The sequence below is a fragment of the Scaptodrosophila lebanonensis genome, unplaced genomic scaffold (assembly GCF_003285725.1).
Source record: "Scaptodrosophila lebanonensis strain 11010-0011.00,11010-0021.00 unplaced genomic scaffold, SlebRS2 tig00000092-arrow-pilon, whole genome shotgun sequence".
NCBI lineage: Eukaryota > Metazoa > Arthropoda > Insecta > Diptera > Drosophilidae > Scaptodrosophila > Scaptodrosophila lebanonensis.
The window spans coordinates 696307-715488 of record NW_022060566.1 but is presented as its reverse complement, the minus strand read 5'-3'; the positions used below and the strand labels follow the sequence as shown (position 1 = coordinate 715488).

The window sequence follows — 19182 nt, the reverse complement described above, 5'->3', positions numbered from 1 at the left end:
TGTGTTATACGCTTACGAAACGGGTAACATGCATCAAAACACATACTCGCACTCACACTTGCGAGCAAACGAAAATCAATTAATATTTGCCACACACACGCACACTCACATTCACACAGACACTCACACACAGACACATGTTGGCGCACTCACACGAACAAGCAGTAAATGGGCAAGGCAAAAATTAAATAAAAAGGCAACAAAACAGCAAAAATCGTGTAATGCCGCACACAGACAGGCAACAAAAGCAAGGCACTCCACTGCTACGCCCCCTCCCCTCCCCCATCCCCATCCACATCGCCCCGGCCATTGAGGGCCTTTCGTGCCAGGCCAGGGGGGGTGTGCGTGCGGCGTCTAGATGAGTATGTTATGGGATCAGTCACTTTTACTTTATTAGTGCGCTGCTTTGCGCTTATTAAACCTATACTACAAGTACAACAACAACAACAACAATAAACAAAAAATGAAGCTCTGACCATACACGCACACACACACACACACGCACACTCACTCATATGCGTATTCACGCCCCTCATCAGGTCGCAGCCGGTTTTACAACAGAAGGCACAACGCCGTGCAGTTTACCTTTCTGGGTGGGCGGCAAAACAAATGAAAACCCAAATTATTTTGACACCATTACCGAAAATTTTCACACAAACACGCACAAACACGCACACACACGCACGCACACGCACTTGCTTAAGTATTGGCTAGACAAGAGCGAGCAGCGAGCGGTGTCCGGCTAGAGGGGGGACAGACATGGCAACATATTGTACCATGTTTTATGCAACAAAAACAACTACTACAGCATACACACACATCCACACACACACACACACGCATTCACTCACACGCATGTGGCCAGAGAATGGGGGAGCTATTGGGTCCAAATGTAAGTGGAAGCGAGGGGAGTGGGGGCTGATGGGCAGCACGACACTCACAGCTCATGGAAAATTGCTGCCACAGGGGCTGGGGCCGGGGCCGGGGCCGGCGCCCAGTGCCTGTCAGTATCCCCTCTCCTCCCCTGCCCGGCCGTATGTTGTACGTGCGTGGCGCGTACTGCTGCAAATTGCCAGTTAAAATTTCTGACATGTCAGCAGACGCTGCCGGCATCGCACAATGGGCCACGAAATCTGAATTTCAAGCATTCCCCCAGGGACTAGGACAGTCAAAGGTGTTGTATTTACCAGCAACTGATAATATTTGTAAGCATTGTACTTATAATTCACTTTATTCTACATTGTTGCTGTCCAACTTGAAGGATTTACGACCTTACGGTTTTAATTGATACAGCGGCCAGGATCAGATTCTGCAACTCAATAACATCAGTTTTCTTTTCCTGGAAATTACTGCCAACATAAATTTGTTAATCCTGTTGTTAGTCCTGTCCCGAAGTGACCTAATGTTGTGTTTGTATACCCTTTATTCGTAGCGTGAAACGGGAGAATAGAAAGTTTAAACAACAAATGGATGTAAAATAAAGTTAATTTTCTTCAGAACTCTGAACTAAAACCAAACGCAGAATAGTGCCAAATTCGTGCTAAATATTCAGCATATTTAGTGTATTATTATATGAACTGAAAGTATTCCAAATTATAATACCTATATTATAAAATAAAATTATAAAATAAAATTATAAAATAAAATTAAAAATAACAAGAAAAAATAATAATAAAAGCTAAGAAAAATAAAAACAGAAAAAAGGAAATATTGTATTGTTTAATGTCAAATAAAACCAACATAATTTGTAATAAAATTAATTTAAAAGTAATCTGAAGACTTATAAATAAATAAATATAATTTCAAGGTTATTTTTAAAGTGTTTTTATACCTTTAGTAAGCAGCATACAGTTGGGTTAAGCTAAGTGATCTAATCGCAGTGTATTACAGTGAAAACTCTCTTGGCCAGACACTCACGGTCGCCCAATTTTTGTCCGCCCATGGGGATACTTAAATCAAGTATGTTTTAGGAAAAGTGTCCGTCGAGGAGAGCGTCCGGATAGAAGAGGTTTCCATTAAAGGAGTTTTCATTGCAAGTACATAAATTTTAGCTTTCTTGTAAGAAATTACTGTAAGAAAGAGCTGATTTGTAATTACTGCAAAAACAATTCGTGAAATTGGAGAATTTGTTCAAAATTCGAGCCTACAGCAGTTAATTAAAACACAAAAACCTTTGCCATTCGGTATTTCCATAAAATGTAGAAATAGTTGTGCAAGTTTTTGTTCAATTGTGCCCAGTTTATGGCCACTGTGCGGCGTCTCCATGCGAGTGTTGGTTGGCGGGCTGACTGGCTGACTGGCTGTCCGGTTAAGTGGTAGCTGCTTGCTGGTCTGGTTGTAGGATGCACGGCGGCTTGACAGGAAATCAACAATGGCACGCTTTGTCATACGAAAAATGGAAGACATGTAGCAGCTAGGTAGACGGAACAGCACTGTCCCGACAGACCAGAGGACGGCAACGACAATGGGAACATATTCAATAGATGTCATTCTCTCATTTCCACCCAACGACCCAGAGACCGCCCCGTCCCGCCCCGCCCCGCTTGTCGGCCAACTAGCTGCAGCACCGGCGCCGATGCAGCTATTGACAAGATTCTAATTGAAAGGAAGCTGAGCTGAGCCGTCAGTGCTGCAACATTTTGTATAAAATGCACACACAAGCCGTGCCCCAGACATAGGTGTCGCCATTGTCAACGTCACCCGCCACCCGCCACCAGTCCCTGTTCTGGCCGTCTTTGTCGTCAATGTCTCTGACACTGTAAGTTCAATATAACGTATAATTTTGACAAGTTCCCCATAAGCTGCTACCGCCAGCTGCCCTGCCCTTCCCGCAGGCATTCTGCGGCCAGGGAGGGGGCAGGCGTTAAAGGCACTGCAACAAAATTCGGACCAGCTGGACCAAAATTGTTCTGCCCAAGGGAGGATGCAATAGAATGGACTACTGTTGTTGTAGTCAAAGAATTTAGTATTTACTATTTCAAAACCTTTTCTATTCTTTTTAATTTTTAAATGAAGCTCTTCAAAATTTGTTTCTCTTTCAAATTGTATGATTATTGGAAACTGCATCGAAATTTTAGAAGTGGCTTTATGTATGTAAGCTTTATATGATCCATTATTATATTTTAAATGCAAGTCTAGATATACATATTCCATAAACTAAATGCAGCTCTTCAAATTTGTTTTCTCTTTCAAATTTTTTTGATTAGTGGAAATTGCAATTGTGGGTATAGGAAAATGATTTATATAAGCTTTATATGATCCATTATTATATTTTAATATGCAAGTCAAGATATACATATTTTAGTTATTTCTTTGATGAACTTAAACTTATTCGCAGTGGCAATACTCTGAACAGCTTTCTTTGCATTCATAAATCCCATTATTGTGGCTAAACTTTAAGCGTATTTGCTAAAGAATATTAATACTTAATATGTAGCTTATGATTTTATTTATAAGTAGCTAAGAAATGCAAAATATTTATATGTTTTACTTAATCACAGTTCAGAGAAGTAATCGTTAAGTTGCCAATGACTTGGAGTTCGCATCAAAGAAGATATTTCCCGAAACTACTACTTGTGCGAAATTTGTTTCACTGTCTTTGGGGCCCTCAGCTCTGAAGATGTGGCATGCAGCTTCTGTTTATGTGCTATCGGCGCCACTGCAGCAATTTGTATGGCAAGCGGCTTAGATGTTGCAGCCTGGCTGGCTGTTTGGCTGGTGGCTGCTGGCTGGTTGCTTGGCTGGTTGGCTCTATAGCTGACAAAATGGATGGTTGTCGGGGATGGCTGTTTGGAAGCTGGGTGGCTATCGTTAAGCTTAGAGCAGCACATCTGCACCGCTGGTTGCAGCCCCTGCGTTGCATAATACGCAGCAGAGGCAGCAACTCAACTGAAATGGCAAGCAGGCTGTGTCAAATGTTAGCCATAGTTTCTTGTTCCTATTTATTGTGTGAGTGCAGCTCGATGCTGTGCCACTACTTGTAGCTTGGCTAGAGCCGATTAGCAACAACTTTTGCATGATATCAGTTGAACAATTGATTGCACAATTCCTGGCTGCAGACGAAGTGGCTGCAACTAATTGGCACACACACACACACACCTACATATACCCAAATTTTTATGTGCGAGTAAATAAATCAATGCTACTGCTGCCATTATTATTATTATTATCATTATCATTATTTGCTTAAATCCATAATAGCATCAAAGTAAACAATATTCATGCATATTGCTTGTGATCGCCTAAACAATTGTCGAAATACTCGTATACTTTCGGTAGGTCGGAGTGTGCCTCGAGTGCCAATTGTCAACGCCTGCGCCAACTCCAAAGCGCAACCTTGTCCACTTGAGCATGTGAGAAAACAACAGGCCGTACATACTGCTCGTGCATATGAGCTGTGTGTCTATAAATACTTATAATTGAAAACTAAATGCCGCCAAATATAAACACACTCCAGCACCAGCACCACCACCACCACGCACCACGCACATTCCCAAGGTCGGGCATTTAATAAACCTCAAGCGTGCCCAGCACACTAAATGCAGCGCGACAATGACATCGAACGCCTCGAAAATGCGAGTAATAGCCGAAAAATGTGCCACCTCACATCACACAACACACACACAGACACACACAGACACACACGCCACACAGTGGTGCCAGACATTCAAATACGAGAGCTTTACATATTGTTTTGGTTAGTACGCTTATAAAACATATTTCAAAAGTTCTTCAAATAGATAACAAAAAGGTCTTCTTTCGAGTTTCTTCAGGCTCCAGGCAGCACTTATATAGTATTGATATACTTATGTAGCTAGTAAGTTAAATGCTTTGCTTTAAACGCATCAACAAATTAAACTTCTAAGTCAACATTCCAATTGATGACTAATGAAAAATGGGGATTTAGCAAACCATGTATGTTTGAATGTAGGATTTAAATCAAAAGGTCACCATTAGCGAAAAAGTGCAGGAAAGATCAGTAAGTTTTTCGAGAGCAAACAATTAGTCTGCATGTATGAACGCCTCGATTTCAGAAAATGAAGAATTCAGCCAAACTAAACTTAATCTAGGACATTGCTTCGGTATTTGTGCAAATGAAGTTAGTGTTTTGAAAACTTACAACAACTTAAAAGTAAAGAAATCGTGAACAAGAATTTAGCAGAATTTCAATAATATATAGTATTAGTCTGCATGTATGAACGCCTCGATTTCCGAAAATTAAGAAGCTAGCCAAACTAAACTTAATCTAGGACGTTGCTTCGGTATTTGTGCAAATGAAGCTAGTTTTTATTTTATTTAATTGCGTAGAAAACATAGACTCTACAACTTGAAAGCAAAGAAATCATGAAAAATAATTTAACAGAATTTCAATAATATATTCTGAAGTATTTGATTTGCCGATTTTGGCCAGAAACGTGGCTAAGATGTAACAAGAAAGAATGTTTTAAAATAATTACCCAATTAAAAAATAAGTAGAAATTGGGAAAAGCAATTCAAAAATAACTTAAAAACACTTTTGACATGTCTGTTAAATCTTTGCTCCTTGTGTGTTTAAAAAGCTCGTGCATGTTTTGTGCTCAATCTTGCTTTGGCTTGGGAACCACTGTAGCCGCACAGTACGTTTGCACGCCTGTTTAACAGACAGTAAGATACAGTCGCTTGGCCACTAGGGCGCTCAATTGCGCGATTGGAACATTGGCCTACCCTGCTCGGGTCTGCTCTGCTCTGCTCTGGTCTGGTCTGCTCTGGTGTGCTCAAGTATGCAGAGCACAGCACGTTATAAAAGTCAAGTGCAGCAGTGAAACAACAAAATCAACAATTTTTGTATATAGCTGTACAATGTACTATACATGATTGTCCATTTGTCCAGTTGTCTTGGCTTGGCTTGTCTGGGCCTCCGGGGCCGGTGTCAACATATTGGACACTTTGTCGTAACAGCGGCAAAAGTGATAAAATGTCATTGAAATGTCAGCAAAGCTGGGCTCAGCTCAGCTCGGTTCAGTTCAGTTCAGTTCAGCTGCTCAGAGCTGCTCACTTGGCCCAGCATTATTGTTACGTATACGCATAGTTGGCGCACACAGTCGAAACGAACTCACAGATTTACAGACGCGTAAGCACATTTGTGCGGCCGTCTGTGAATTTGCAGATACTTGACTTTGGAGCGGGCCTTAAAGCACGCGGCGCCTTTCGCTAAATCTGTTGACAGTTTTCATTTCATTTCATTTGAAGGCAGGTGAAGTTTTTGAAAGTCGCTTCAAAATAATTGTGTGCGGAAATGTTCGGCTGACCAGGCCATGTGCGGTCAAATATCGCAACATCGAATCGAGCTCGGCTTCATCGTTAATAATTTTAATTGCGTTATTCATATAAACATATCAAATATATAAGCCCGCTCCATGCATGTGCACCGTGCATGAAATAAAAAGGCATTAAAAAAAGTAAGAATTATTTGCATACAAGTACAATTGCGAATGAAATTCAATTTGTTTTCATGGAGAAGAAAAAAATAAATAATACACAATTGTTCGATCGATTTATGTATATGTTTGGGTTAATATTCATAATTATGATTGCCGAATAAATCACTACTTTACTTTTTTCGCATGAGCTTTAAAAGTAAATTTGTTTAAATATGAGTATGTTAATCTTATTTAAAATGGTATGTGTTAAACTTTTTATATGTCCACAAACTCCATTAGTTATCTGACTGCATGATTATTGAATAAGAGAGATAGTCGTATAAAAGTGGAGCCAATTGCACGACTTCCGTTTGAAACTTGCTATATTTGATTATCGAATGAAATGCAACTTAAGAGGCGCTATAATTTCTAGGCTTTTCCTTCCCTTTATAACGAATCATTATTTATTTAGTTATCGTGTATGTATATTTATGGCACTGCAACTTCCATCATGCAAGTCTCTAATATCTCTCAGTATTATGTTTCTATTCAACCTAAAATTGTCATTGCTCATTCAATTACATTGTGGGCACATCTTAAGTATTTCTTTTGTTCATTCTTTTGTCATTGAAGCACATGCTTTGATTATTGATTATGATTTATGTATACGAGTATATCGTATGTGGCAGGCCTTGACATTGAAGCGACGTGGTTTCCCACCTTCGCTCTGCATTAAATAGATGATGTGAATGAATGATATGAACTTCAGCGGCTATCATTAATCTTGAACAAAATGCAGATCATGCTAATTAAACGAACGCAACTTTGCCTGATAAAGCCCAAAATCGTTGGGGATTTGTGTGCTGCATACTCGTACATAACATTTCTTCAATATTGGGGCATTTAAATCTCTGTGGCAACAATAAAATAAATATCAAACGTCATAGCTCTGCTCCTACTTATTAACTATCTAAAAGGAAACATCTACCGTCGTCGTCGTCATTATCATCATCAGCGTCGTCATTGCCATCGTCTGTAATCAGCAACGACATTTCCATTGACGCCATTGTACCCAACTCCCCCCCCCCCCACCCCCTCCCCTCCCACCATCTCGCATAATACGCCAAAACGTCTGGCTTCTGCCAAAGCCCGCACCGCACCCTCCGGCCACGTGTCAGGACTGCCACTTGTGCCGCTTTGTTTTTATTGTTGCCTGTCACTTGGCGATTTGGCGCACATTGATAAATGACGCGCACTCGACACATGTCAGGGGGGTTGGTTGGGTGGTTGGTTGGTTGGTTGGCACGCAGAAATATGTGGCAGCAGCAGGAGCGGTGGCAAGGAAGGACCGGAAGACGTTGAGCTAATTTTGTGTGACAAATTTCAAGCTACATGTCAATTTTTGTATTGTATCGCACTTACATTGAGTCAAGTTCGAGCGCTTTTCAATTGCAAACATCATCATTAGGATGAGTGGGAAGTGGGGAGCGGGACAAGGACAAGTGCAAGCAAAGGGACATGATATAAGCTGAGCTGAGCTGAGCTGAACCGAACTGAACTGACCATAGTCCTGGCGCTGATTGCAGGCACTTGGCACAAAGAACAGCTACTCGTACATACTCGTAATACGACATTGACATGCAAATCTGTCATTTAGAGTGGCATGATTAGGCGCCGTCATTCTATATACACGTCTACTAAGTATATATCCCAGAAGTAAAGCCTGACATTTGCCCGACGACTCTTGATTGTTGATGGCTTATGCAAATAATGGTTAATACATATAACCATATGTATGTATGTATGTATATTTTGGCCTACCTGTATATTGCCATGCCTACGTGTATGTTTGTAGTATGTGTGTGTTGTTTTATTTACATACAAGTATATCCACGAATGTTGCCTAATGCTAATCCCAATTGTATTCCATTTCTCTTTACAGTTTAAATTTATGTTAATTTCATGTTGGCATTGTGCAAAAATCAACACGAGGCAACAGTCAGTCCATAGCCACAGTCTCAGTCCCGGTCTCAGTCACAGCCACAGCACAAGGCATAAAGGTAATTAAAAGTCTATTAAGGGTAGCTCTTGATATGCCCGTATACATGTACATACATACTCGCATACTCCTATATACGAGTACGAGTACAGTACATGGGCTCTACATAGGCTCTGAATCTACACAGGCCATTAAGTCGTTCGAGTCGCACAAAAACTCATCGTCGTCGTCAACGTTCTCATCGTCATCGTCGTTTTCTTTGGCTCTTTCGGGGTCTGAGGCCCATGTTAAACACGTAAACTTCTAATGAAATTTAATAGAGTCATTGCAAAACAAAAACAAAACACCATCAACTCGAAATAACAAAAAGAAAAAAAAAAACACAAAAAAAACCCAGCAACAACAACAACAACAACAACCAATTCGCAAGAGCTACATGGCGAATGTTTGTCAATGAAAATAAATTGAAAGTTAAGTGGAAATTTTGTCGCAACTTTTAAGAGAAGCAAATTGAAAAGTTGTATCGGCTTTTTGTCTTTGAAATATTTATAATTAAATCTTGCTTTAATGATGTTCTTAGCACAAAGCTCAAATTAATATGCAGAGAGGAAGAGGAAATTTAATGCCGTCAACTTTTATTTTGAGATGTTGAGATGAATGGAAAATATACCGATTCTAAAGAATTGCGGGAATCGATAGAAAGCAACTAAAATGTCTATAAACGCCATAGACGGAGGAAACTTGCGCTCAGAGAACAGTTTAATTATCTCAATCTACATATAGGGACTTTCAATTAGCTGCGCTATTTCTAAAATAATTGCAGCAACTGTAAATGGAGTAATCAATTTTCGGGTACTTTCTACCCCTTCCTCTATGGATGACGGATGATGCACACATATGGATCAAACGGCCATTCCCGCTGCACCAAATAGCTTCGACACGCCTCATTTGATATCGCCAACTTAGGCCAAGCCTTTAACCCTTGAAGCTTTTTCTTTACTTTCCCATTAAAACTATTTGGTAAACATGCTGCTAAACTATGTTATATTCCCGTTTAAGAACAAGTTGTAGGCTTACTTTATCTTACAATTTTATGATATGCTCTTAAAAAACATTTCATATTTGCATTCCGTCCTAATCGAACAACAATGCAGAAAAACATTGTTGACTAAGATCCGTTTCTTTGGTTGTCTCGATCTCAGACACTGAGACAGCTAAAAAAGCCAAACATTCTGCCGATCGCATTATGTTTTTGAATAATCTGTGAATGGCCAACCGCCCTTTAATACCCTCCACTTGAGGGCAAAAATTAGTGTTTTGAAAGCAGTGCCACAGCCGATCCAGTTACTATGTCCATCTGACTGCCTGGCTGTCCAAGCTTATATATGTACTATACATATTTAATAATAATAATAATGATAAGAAATTTAATGTTTTTGTTACATTTTACCAAAAGGCTTTGAAAAGTTTTTCGCACAAAAGTTTATTGTAGAAGAAAATCACATTTAAAATATAATTCGTAGTAGTTTTCATTGTCAAGTCACATTAGATTCTCGACATATTTGTGAATATTTATTATTTGCTTGTTTGACCGTAAATCAACAACACTAAACGGATTACTTATTATTTATGTTTTAAGACACTCATAAAAATAATGTTTAGCTATATATATTTTTTTACCCAGCCATTGAAGTATATTTGTGCGCAGGCGTGCAGGCTTGTGTGCAAGGGTGTACGCAGATTTTTCCAAGGGGGGCTCCAACAAATTTAAATTTTGACTGAGTAATGCACGGTACTTTAAAATAATAATAGATCAATAGAAAAACGTTAAGAACTCCAACTTAGTGCCAGAAGTGCGCGAAGAAGCGCGCCATTATAATAAATAAAGATTAAGGGGAATGTTACCCCCCCCCCCCCCCCCCTGCGTACGTCCCTGCTTGATTGTATCTATAAGTTCGCGCTGCATCGCTTGGATGTGACAGTGATGTGCCCTTCCCCTTTGCGTTTGATCTGAGAATTATCTTGACACCCTGTCTAGCATTTAGTGCTGCGCATGCGCATGCGCAGCTGCACGATAGAGGATCGCTTGTGCCCATGACTCGTGTCATTAGCTTCTATATACGAGTATATAGCTGCCACCTGCGAAGAGAAGCTGCTGTTAACTCCATCTCTCCCGCGTTATCTGCGCATGCATCCTCTGGCAATTAATTAGTTTCATGTGCATAATTAACTGGTAATAATTTTTTTTATTATTTATATCTATCGACCTGCATTCTATTTTGAATGATGCCGCGCACTCATAACCTCCTGTGCGTTGTGTTTGAGTTTTTTTTTTTTTTTTTTTTTTTTTTGCATTGCACATGGCCGGCTAGTGGCTCCATACATACATACTATATATGGTCGATACAGAGATGCTTTGTATGTATGTATGGCTGTATGGATGTATGGGTAGCCTCATAATGGGCAGCAATTACGGCGTAGTTCACTTGGCAGTGGCGACTCGCTGATCAGCGTGCGCTCATCTTTGTGGCTGGCCGACCAACTGCCGGAAGTTGTCGTCGGGCATAACTACGAACAATATTTTTCCCAACTGGGCACAGGGTCGGTCGGTGGGTCGGTCTGAGGGGTAATTGATGGCTTCGTAGTCGTCTCCGTCGCAGCTTATTTTTGATTATTTGATTTTCATGGTTAGTTGAAGTTGTGAAGTTTGTTAGGTTGGCTGTGTCTGTCTGTCTGTGTGTGTGTGTGTGTGTATTTTAAATGATTTTTTGGTGTTGATTTTGCTTTTGTCGATTTTTTTCCGCAAGAGTGGAAATCGCGACTCAAACAGCAAAGCATACATTAACATACGAGTATTATTAACTTTTGAGGATTACAGAAATTTGTACAGCATTTACCTAATGATTGAATAGGAAGTGGTGGCCGGCCGGCCTGGAGAAGCAGCTGCCAGCCACTTCGGCATATTATTATTATTATTATTATTGTATGAGTCAAAAGGTCGGCAGTTGACACGCAACGCTTTAGTCTTTAGGCCTTCTATATAGTACGAGCAAGTAGCTAACAGCAGCTGGCACTGAAACTCATTAAAAACGGCATAGCAAATGGGTAATATTATTGTGTTTATTAATCTGCCGTTGCCCATACTCGTACTGCTGATTTCTTAATTATCTATTTAGGCAGAAACTTAGCAACGACCAGCCAGAGTCGTCAACATAATCGCATGGGCCTCCTCAGCACATTGCGCATTTCATGAATATAGAAAAGAAAAACAAAAAAACTTTATAGATGCGTGATATCATCGAGCATTTTATTTGGCCAGTGTGTAGAGTGTGCGAAGGAGTGTGGGAGGGGGGTAGGGTGTTGGCAGCATCATAATGAGCCATAAAAACAATGGCCAAGCAATGGGCCCATCAATATGCAGGCAATAGCAGCTGGCTGGCTGGCTGGCTGCCTGGCTGGCAGTCAATGAATAGCAATGGCATCGGCAGTTTTCAAGCGTTTATTAACTTATTTTTTATTTATATTGTTTAATAAATTCACAAATGAATATAAAGTGCCGGCGCGACGCAGCGTGTCGTTGTTGCTGTACAATTTTTTATCATGGTGTCATTATTTTTATTTGTTGCTATTATGTATTTATTTATTATTTGTTCATGCATGTTTCCCCACCTCCCCTCCCCCATCCCCCCATCGACCACCAATCATTCGCTTTGTTAATTGCGTTAAGCCCAAGTCAATTATCAAATACAGCAACCAGCCACGAGTCGATGGCGATGTCGATGTCGATGCAGAGGTCGTTGGCGGTTCGTTGAGAGGTTTTTAATTATAAATCTATGACGTTAACCACGTGTTGTTGTTGGTTCTTTTCTTTTTTTTTTTGTCATATTTTTTAAACTTTTGTTGTCACTAGTTGTTGTCGTCGCTGGTGCTGGCGGTACGTGCCGAGTAGGCTGTCCCGGCAGCTGAGAAGGGGAGGGGCGGCGGTCAGTTGACAGCCGGTTGCAACAGTAGCTGACATCATAATACATAAATAGTACATTCTTTTTAATATGCACACATATTTATGTATGTATGTATGAATGCATGCGCCACGTGCGAGCTTACAGTTTGTGAAAAGGAGTTTTACTGTCACATAGGGATTTCGGGCGCGAAGCGAAAACGAATAAAAGAAACGAGCTTAATGAAACGGAAATGCAAAAAGCAGAGCTGCAACTTAAAGGGCAGAGTTATGGAAGCTTTAAAGTGCAGTTAGGAAACATTCGAAGCACCATTAGAAGCATTGTATAAAAATAGTTTGAATAAAAAAGTAATATACTTGTACAAGTATGATGTACGCGATTGTTTTAAGTTACAATCGTTTTGATGTCAACAGGATTTAGATTTACTTCTCCGTTCAATACAACTCTGTGTCCAACAAACTTAGCCAGGCTTACATTTTATGCGAATACGCTTCAAGAAAAGTTAGGTTTGCCAACATGCGGAAAATACTAAGTGATCTTTCAGTGAGGAAGGCAGCATTTTCCTAATTAGATGATCTCTTGTCAACAATAAAAGCCGTGTCCAACAAACCATTGCTGGCTTACATTTTATGTGAATGCGATTTAAGATAAATTAAATAACATCGACAAATATTAGATGATCTTTTGTCAACAATAATTGACCATTGTAAAAGCATTGTCCAACAAACCATTTCTGGCCCACGTTTTATGCGAATACGCTTCAAGAAAACTTAGGTTTGCCAACATGCGGAAAATACTAAGTGATCTTTCAGTGAGGAAGGCAGCATTTTCCTAATTAGATGATCTCTTGTCAACAATAAAAGCCGTGTCCAACAAACCATTGCTGGCTTACATTTTATGTGAATGCGATTTAAGATAAATTAAATAACATCGACAAATATTAGATGATCTTTTGTCAACAATAATTGACCATTGTAAAAGCATTGTCCAACAAACCATTTCTGGCCCACGTTTTATGCGAATACGCTTCAAGAAAACTTAGGTTTGCCAACATGCGGAAAATACTAAGTGATCTTTCAGTGAGGAAGGCAGCATTTTCCTAATTAGATGATCTCTTGTCAACAAAAAAGCCGTGTCCAACAAACCATTTCAGCGCTGCCTAAAGGGTTCAAATAGTGGTGGTCTGGGCGAATGACCGAAACAGCAGTTTCGCGAACAAAATTGAATTAAAAATGAAATGTTTGCGGCGAATCAAGGTTAAGACCTTACAGAACTCCATTTTGAGCGCATATGGCTTGGCAACAACACACAACAAATGCCAGACATGGATTTATCAAAGTTTTTTGAACTCGAGGCGGAAGTGTGTTGGCAGCCCGTGAGTCATTTGGTTGATCTGTGCGACCAGATAAAACGAAGCTGTCCGTCCGTGCGTCCGTGCGTCGCCAACAACAATTTACCTGCGATAAATTGTTGATTTTTTCTCTCCATTTTTTAATTTAACACGTTCCCCTTTTGTCTACGACTTCGCTTATTGTTTTTTAGGGTCGTTAAGCGGCAATTATTATGAGCGATGTGTGGAGGGCCCAACAAATTCAAATGCGTTTAGGTGTCGCGGCGATGCTTGTATGTGTGTGTGTGTGTGTCCATAAATTTGTTGTTGTTGCTGTGATTCTCACCCACTTCAACACTTCATTTAATAAATGCTGTAAACACGCATGAATTGAATTATTTATGTTTATGTGTCATAAATTCATTTAGCAGGCAAGCAGGCACCCAAGACGACGGCGACGGCGACGACGACGACAAACAACTTCATGCCTACGCCCACGCCCACGTCCACGTGCGATACGAGGCGACACGACACGACCTCAAGAGCCACCGATATAGCCGAGCCAGCCAAGATAGGCCAGGCGGCAATTAAGAGGCAAACGGCATGCAGAGGGCTTAAGGGGGGCGCCAAGCGCCATGCCCCACAGCCCACAGCCCACGTGTCATTCGCCCTCCCCCCATGGTGTAGGAGTTTTCCGGCGTCTGGCGCCGACTGACACTCCACTCCACTCGCACTCGCACTCAAGCGTCTATTTTTAAGTTGGCCTCGCCAAGTAACATGATTTACGATACGGAAAACTCATCGCCCAGACATCGATCCATGTGCACAGGAGCGCAGGAGTTTCATTTCACAAGAAAGCTTTCACTTGTGATCTATATGCCATAAAAGAGCCATTTATAGTATCTATGCTGCCCCTGATCAGTTATGGCTTTCGACTTCAGCAAATAAATGTTTTATGAGCAGTTGTAGAAGAAATACTCGCATCTGCCGTAAATAATCGATAATATAGTAACACTTTCTTTCTTGCCATAAACAATTGTTTTCTTCTGCATATGTAAAATATTTTGAAGGGAAACCCACCTTCAATCAAAACAAACTCAGCTTCGTTCGTTTCTGTATATTTGAGTCGTTTTTGAAGAGTAGTATAAAAGCTCTAAAAATTTGTTTACTTTACCATTTTTGGCACAAGTAGCTCTTTTGTTTTTCTTATTTTGGATCTCTTCTATGTGGGATTCCAAAAAACCAAAGCACTTACAGCCTGTGGTCTGGCCTGAATGAAGCCCTTAATAGTTATCATGTTTTCAAAAAGAATCGGGCAAAACAAAGAATGGTGAATACTGTAGTAACTCCTGTGACTTAACTCATAGTTAAAAGAACTAAATACATGATTAATTCAAAGATAAATTCTTTGTCTATTCTTGCATCTTGATAATGCAGACAACAACGGATTGAACCAATATACAAGTATATCATTCAATACGAAATGATGGTTGACAAGCTGTTTGTTGTTTTTTAAAATATTTTCATTAACTTTATATTTTTATTGAAGCTTAAAATGGTGTTGTATCGGTGATTCTACAAAATATCTGTATTCTTGGGCAGCATGTCGATATCGTCCGATCTAGTCGCTCGTACATCCGTATTCTAGCCCCTGGCAACTTGAGTTTATATCAACTGTTACAGAATACCATCAATATTGTTCGAAATTCTAAAGGTACAGACACTTAATGCTGCACAATTCATCTATTATTATATCTCTATGGCTATTTTAAAAGATGATCGTTTTTTCTCCCCTGATTAATAATAAAAGCTGTTCTCTGCGCTTCTCATGGCCAGTGCCTAACGGGAATCATTCCGCCGCTGGTTCAATTAAAATGATGAGAGGCAGCCACACTGGCAGGCGTGTTTTGTCTTAAATGAATGAATTGAATTCCCCCACGGGCGTTGTTCAGAGTATTCACTGTCGTTCGTGGATATTCAGGCCAGTGGCGTTCAATTTAGTCTTTGGCTCGATAGTTTGTCTGTTACATTACGTTAATTGGAAAACTGTTGGCAGCCTGGCAGTCTGTTGGCCATTTGGTGTGGCAATTAAATTTGCGCCTTTTGCTGCTACTGCTACTGGTGTTGGTGCTGGTGTTGCTGCTGCTGTTGCTTCTGCGGCGGCTCCTTAGCGCAGTTTTATGCAAGCAGCTGACCCATTTCCTGTGGCTCTGCATGCTCCAACTGAAAGAAAAGCACACACACACACTCACATTTATATAGATATATGAATGTATATGTATATATATATATATATATATATATATATATATATTAAGTAAGGAAGAGGGAGGATGGCAAGCGGGCGAGCGGCAAGCTGAGGCAAGTCGCCGGCTTTGAAAATGTATGGCAGGAACAGAGCCAAAAGGAAGCTTTGAAACTCAAACAAAACAGAACGCTCGACCGACCGACCCAGAGGCCGCCCCTTGAGCCAAACACCACCCACCGACCCACCGACCCACCTCCCATATCTTGGGCATCCTTTTGCCCATTTCAGCATCAGGATGGAGGAGCGTCGTCTGCATTTGTCTGTTGAAAATGAAATGAAAATGGAATTAAGCACAAAACATAGAGTATAGTACATACATACATACGTACTTGTGTATGTACTCGTATGTATGTACTATACTCGTATGTATGTGTGTACATATGTACATATATATACAAGTAGTTGGAATACTTGTATGTATATTTTTAGTGCGCTTAAAGATGCAAGAAGTAAAAACAAAAAGTCAAAGCAAAAGTAGCTGTCAGAATGATGTATGTTAGAGGCACACACACACACACACACGCTTAAATATATATACATACTACTTATAAATATATTTATGCTTGTTTGTCGGCTTGTTGCTGTTTCAACTGCATTCTAGCATTGAAGAGTGTAATAAAGTCAAGTTAACTGAAGTGTGACGCTTGTGTTGTTAAAGACAACATGCGCCCCATCTTCGGCCCCCCCCCTTTTTCGCTCCATCTCGTACTTTCTGACTCTCTCTCCCTCTCTCCCACTCTCTCTCTCCCTCTTCAGCGAACTTACTTTCACGCTCCTTTTAACGAACATTTTTGCAGCTGCATTCTTTAAATATTTGGCATGCTCTGAGTCCGATATGCAAACTGACAACATTTGCGGTTTTGTGTAATCATAGCGCTCATCTGCAGCTCCGTGCTCTTCTTCTTTTTCTTCTTCTTCTTAACGATTATATACATATATATGGGAAATAACCCATTTAAATGAATACAACAAAAATGCGCTTTAATTTGAAAGCGAAAACGGATTAAAAATAAAAATGGGTTAGAAACACATTTAATTAAAGTGCCTGGCCAAAAAGCATTTGGTTAACCGACTTGGCAACGAAATACGAGTATTTGCAGACATTTCCTTTTATTAACAAGTGGAGGAGCTAAAGTCGAGTGTCCCGACTTTGCAATACTCTGTACATACTTGTATGTGTAGAATAATTGTAGAGTTTAAAAAAATTAAAAAAAGTAACAAAAATATTGATCGATTTTACCTCCTTTTGCATTAAAGGAGCTGTTTAACTGCACACTTACATAGAAATTGTATGTAAGCTCAACGTAATCAATTAAAAAAGATAATTGTGATTTTAAATAATTTAAAATTATATAAAAAATTATTTAACCCAATACCATTACTGAGCCACAGTAACACGTGGCTGGATTTAGTTAGTATAATTATAAAATAAATGCAACGGTTTATGCAACATACGACCCTATAAATCAAAAGCCCTAGTCACTGAACATTGTTTCAATAATTAAAACAAAACGTCATCAATTAAAAACCTTAAACTAAAATAAAATTATTGTTGCGGAGAAATTATTTCAATGTAGCTGGACACTTCAGATGCTCTGACAGCCACAAAAGGCTCCGTGCCTCTACTAAGTATTCCAACAAAAAAAAGGTTGGTAACTCAGTTTATACCGACTTTGAAATGCTCTGTACATATGTATGTGTAGAATAATTATAGAAACCAAAAAAAATTAAAAAAATGTTAGATTTCACCTTCCTTGGTCTTTGAACTCAGTTAGAGTTCTAAATTCCAAGAAATACGGGAGTTATGGATTAATTACTAATTGCAGTAAAGGCGGGGGAGGGACGGAAATTCCAAAATACATTTTCTGTTACATAAGTCATCTGGTGTTCCTAGGTTTCATAGTCTCCGAGATTCTGCCTGTCACATTTTTCAGCTAGCGCAAACCTAATATACTGCTGTACTTCTCATGGACAGGGTATAAAAAGCCATTTAAGCTTAAAACTGCGGCATGATGGGCCACCACTTTGTCCAAATTAAAAGTAAACATTTAATGTATTTCCAATTTTATCACTTTTTATAAATCAGGAAAATTAAAACTCATGTTTGTGCCTAAGGACTATGAGAGTCTATATACCAAGTCTGATCAAGCCAGATGGAAAGGCGGACATGACTATATCGATTTGTCTTACCGATTAAGAATATAGATAGTTGTTTTTGCATTTGCTTTGCAAATAATAAAATATCGTATTATAAATGCTCTTAAATACTTACTAAATTGTCCGCATGCTGGTTAAAACTGGTCGTAGACGAACAAATTTAAATTCTTTACTTCGGCACTATTTGTTTAAAGTCAATGAAGTACTATATGTTAAGTATTTGGATGAAAAGCCGCTACGTCGCTTTTGTGTTGTTTATCTTTTAAGCAACTTCTTTTTAGTTAATGGATGAACATCTTTTCGTATTTCACTCAAAGCTCTCTTAGTGAACCCCTCTGTTATCTGGACACCCCTCTTAGGCGCACCCTTTTTGTAAAACACTCGTTCAGTGTACCAAGTATTTAAGTATCCGCTTAGGCGGACGAAACTTGGCCGACGGTGGGTGTTCAGCCAAGAAAGTTTTCACTGTATGTAAGTAGTACTTATCTAATTAGCTTATTTCATTAACCGAAGCGTCAAAAAACAGGCGAGAACATAATTAAGAATAAAATTGAACATACGTTGTGAACATAATTCATGGATACTAGTATTTTCTGTAACACTGCACTCCTCTAATTATTATTATTATTTCATCACACATTTTAAAATAAAACATTGCTTTACTAGCGATGAAAACCCAATTATTTGAAAATATAAATAAATTTCAAACACAACTGATGGTTAAATGAAATCATAAATTTCATGACGGAAAAGTGCGCCAAAGAACAATCAAATTTAAAGCTGATAAATAAATATGCTTGCCCCTCCATTTTGTATATATATGTATACATGAGTGTGTGTGTGTGTGTGTGTGTGTGTGTGTGTGTGTGTGTGTGCAGGGAAGTGTGTATTCCTTACCTTAAAAGCAAACGAATGTGTGTAGTATTCTATGCTGGCGCTTATATACGCAATGCTAAGGATTTCAGACACAATGCTTAAGCGCCCGCTGTGGCCAGCTTACACACACACAAACACCTATGGCACACGGACCC

At 39.6% G+C, this 19182-nt stretch overlaps 1 protein-coding gene across 3 annotated transcripts in view; it reads left to right on the top strand.

The window, feature by feature from the left end:
• The window catches only part of LOC115627081, a 159042-nt gene that overhangs the window by 62319 nt on the left and 77541 nt on the right, over nucleotides 1–19182 (top strand). For all 3 annotated transcript variants that reach the window (XM_030522632.1, XM_030522630.1, XM_030522631.1), the window contains exon 3: nucleotides 8341–8458. The gene's annotated coding sequence lies outside the window, so the exon portion shown is untranslated. The remainder of the gene's footprint in view (nucleotides 1–8340; nucleotides 8459–19182) is intronic.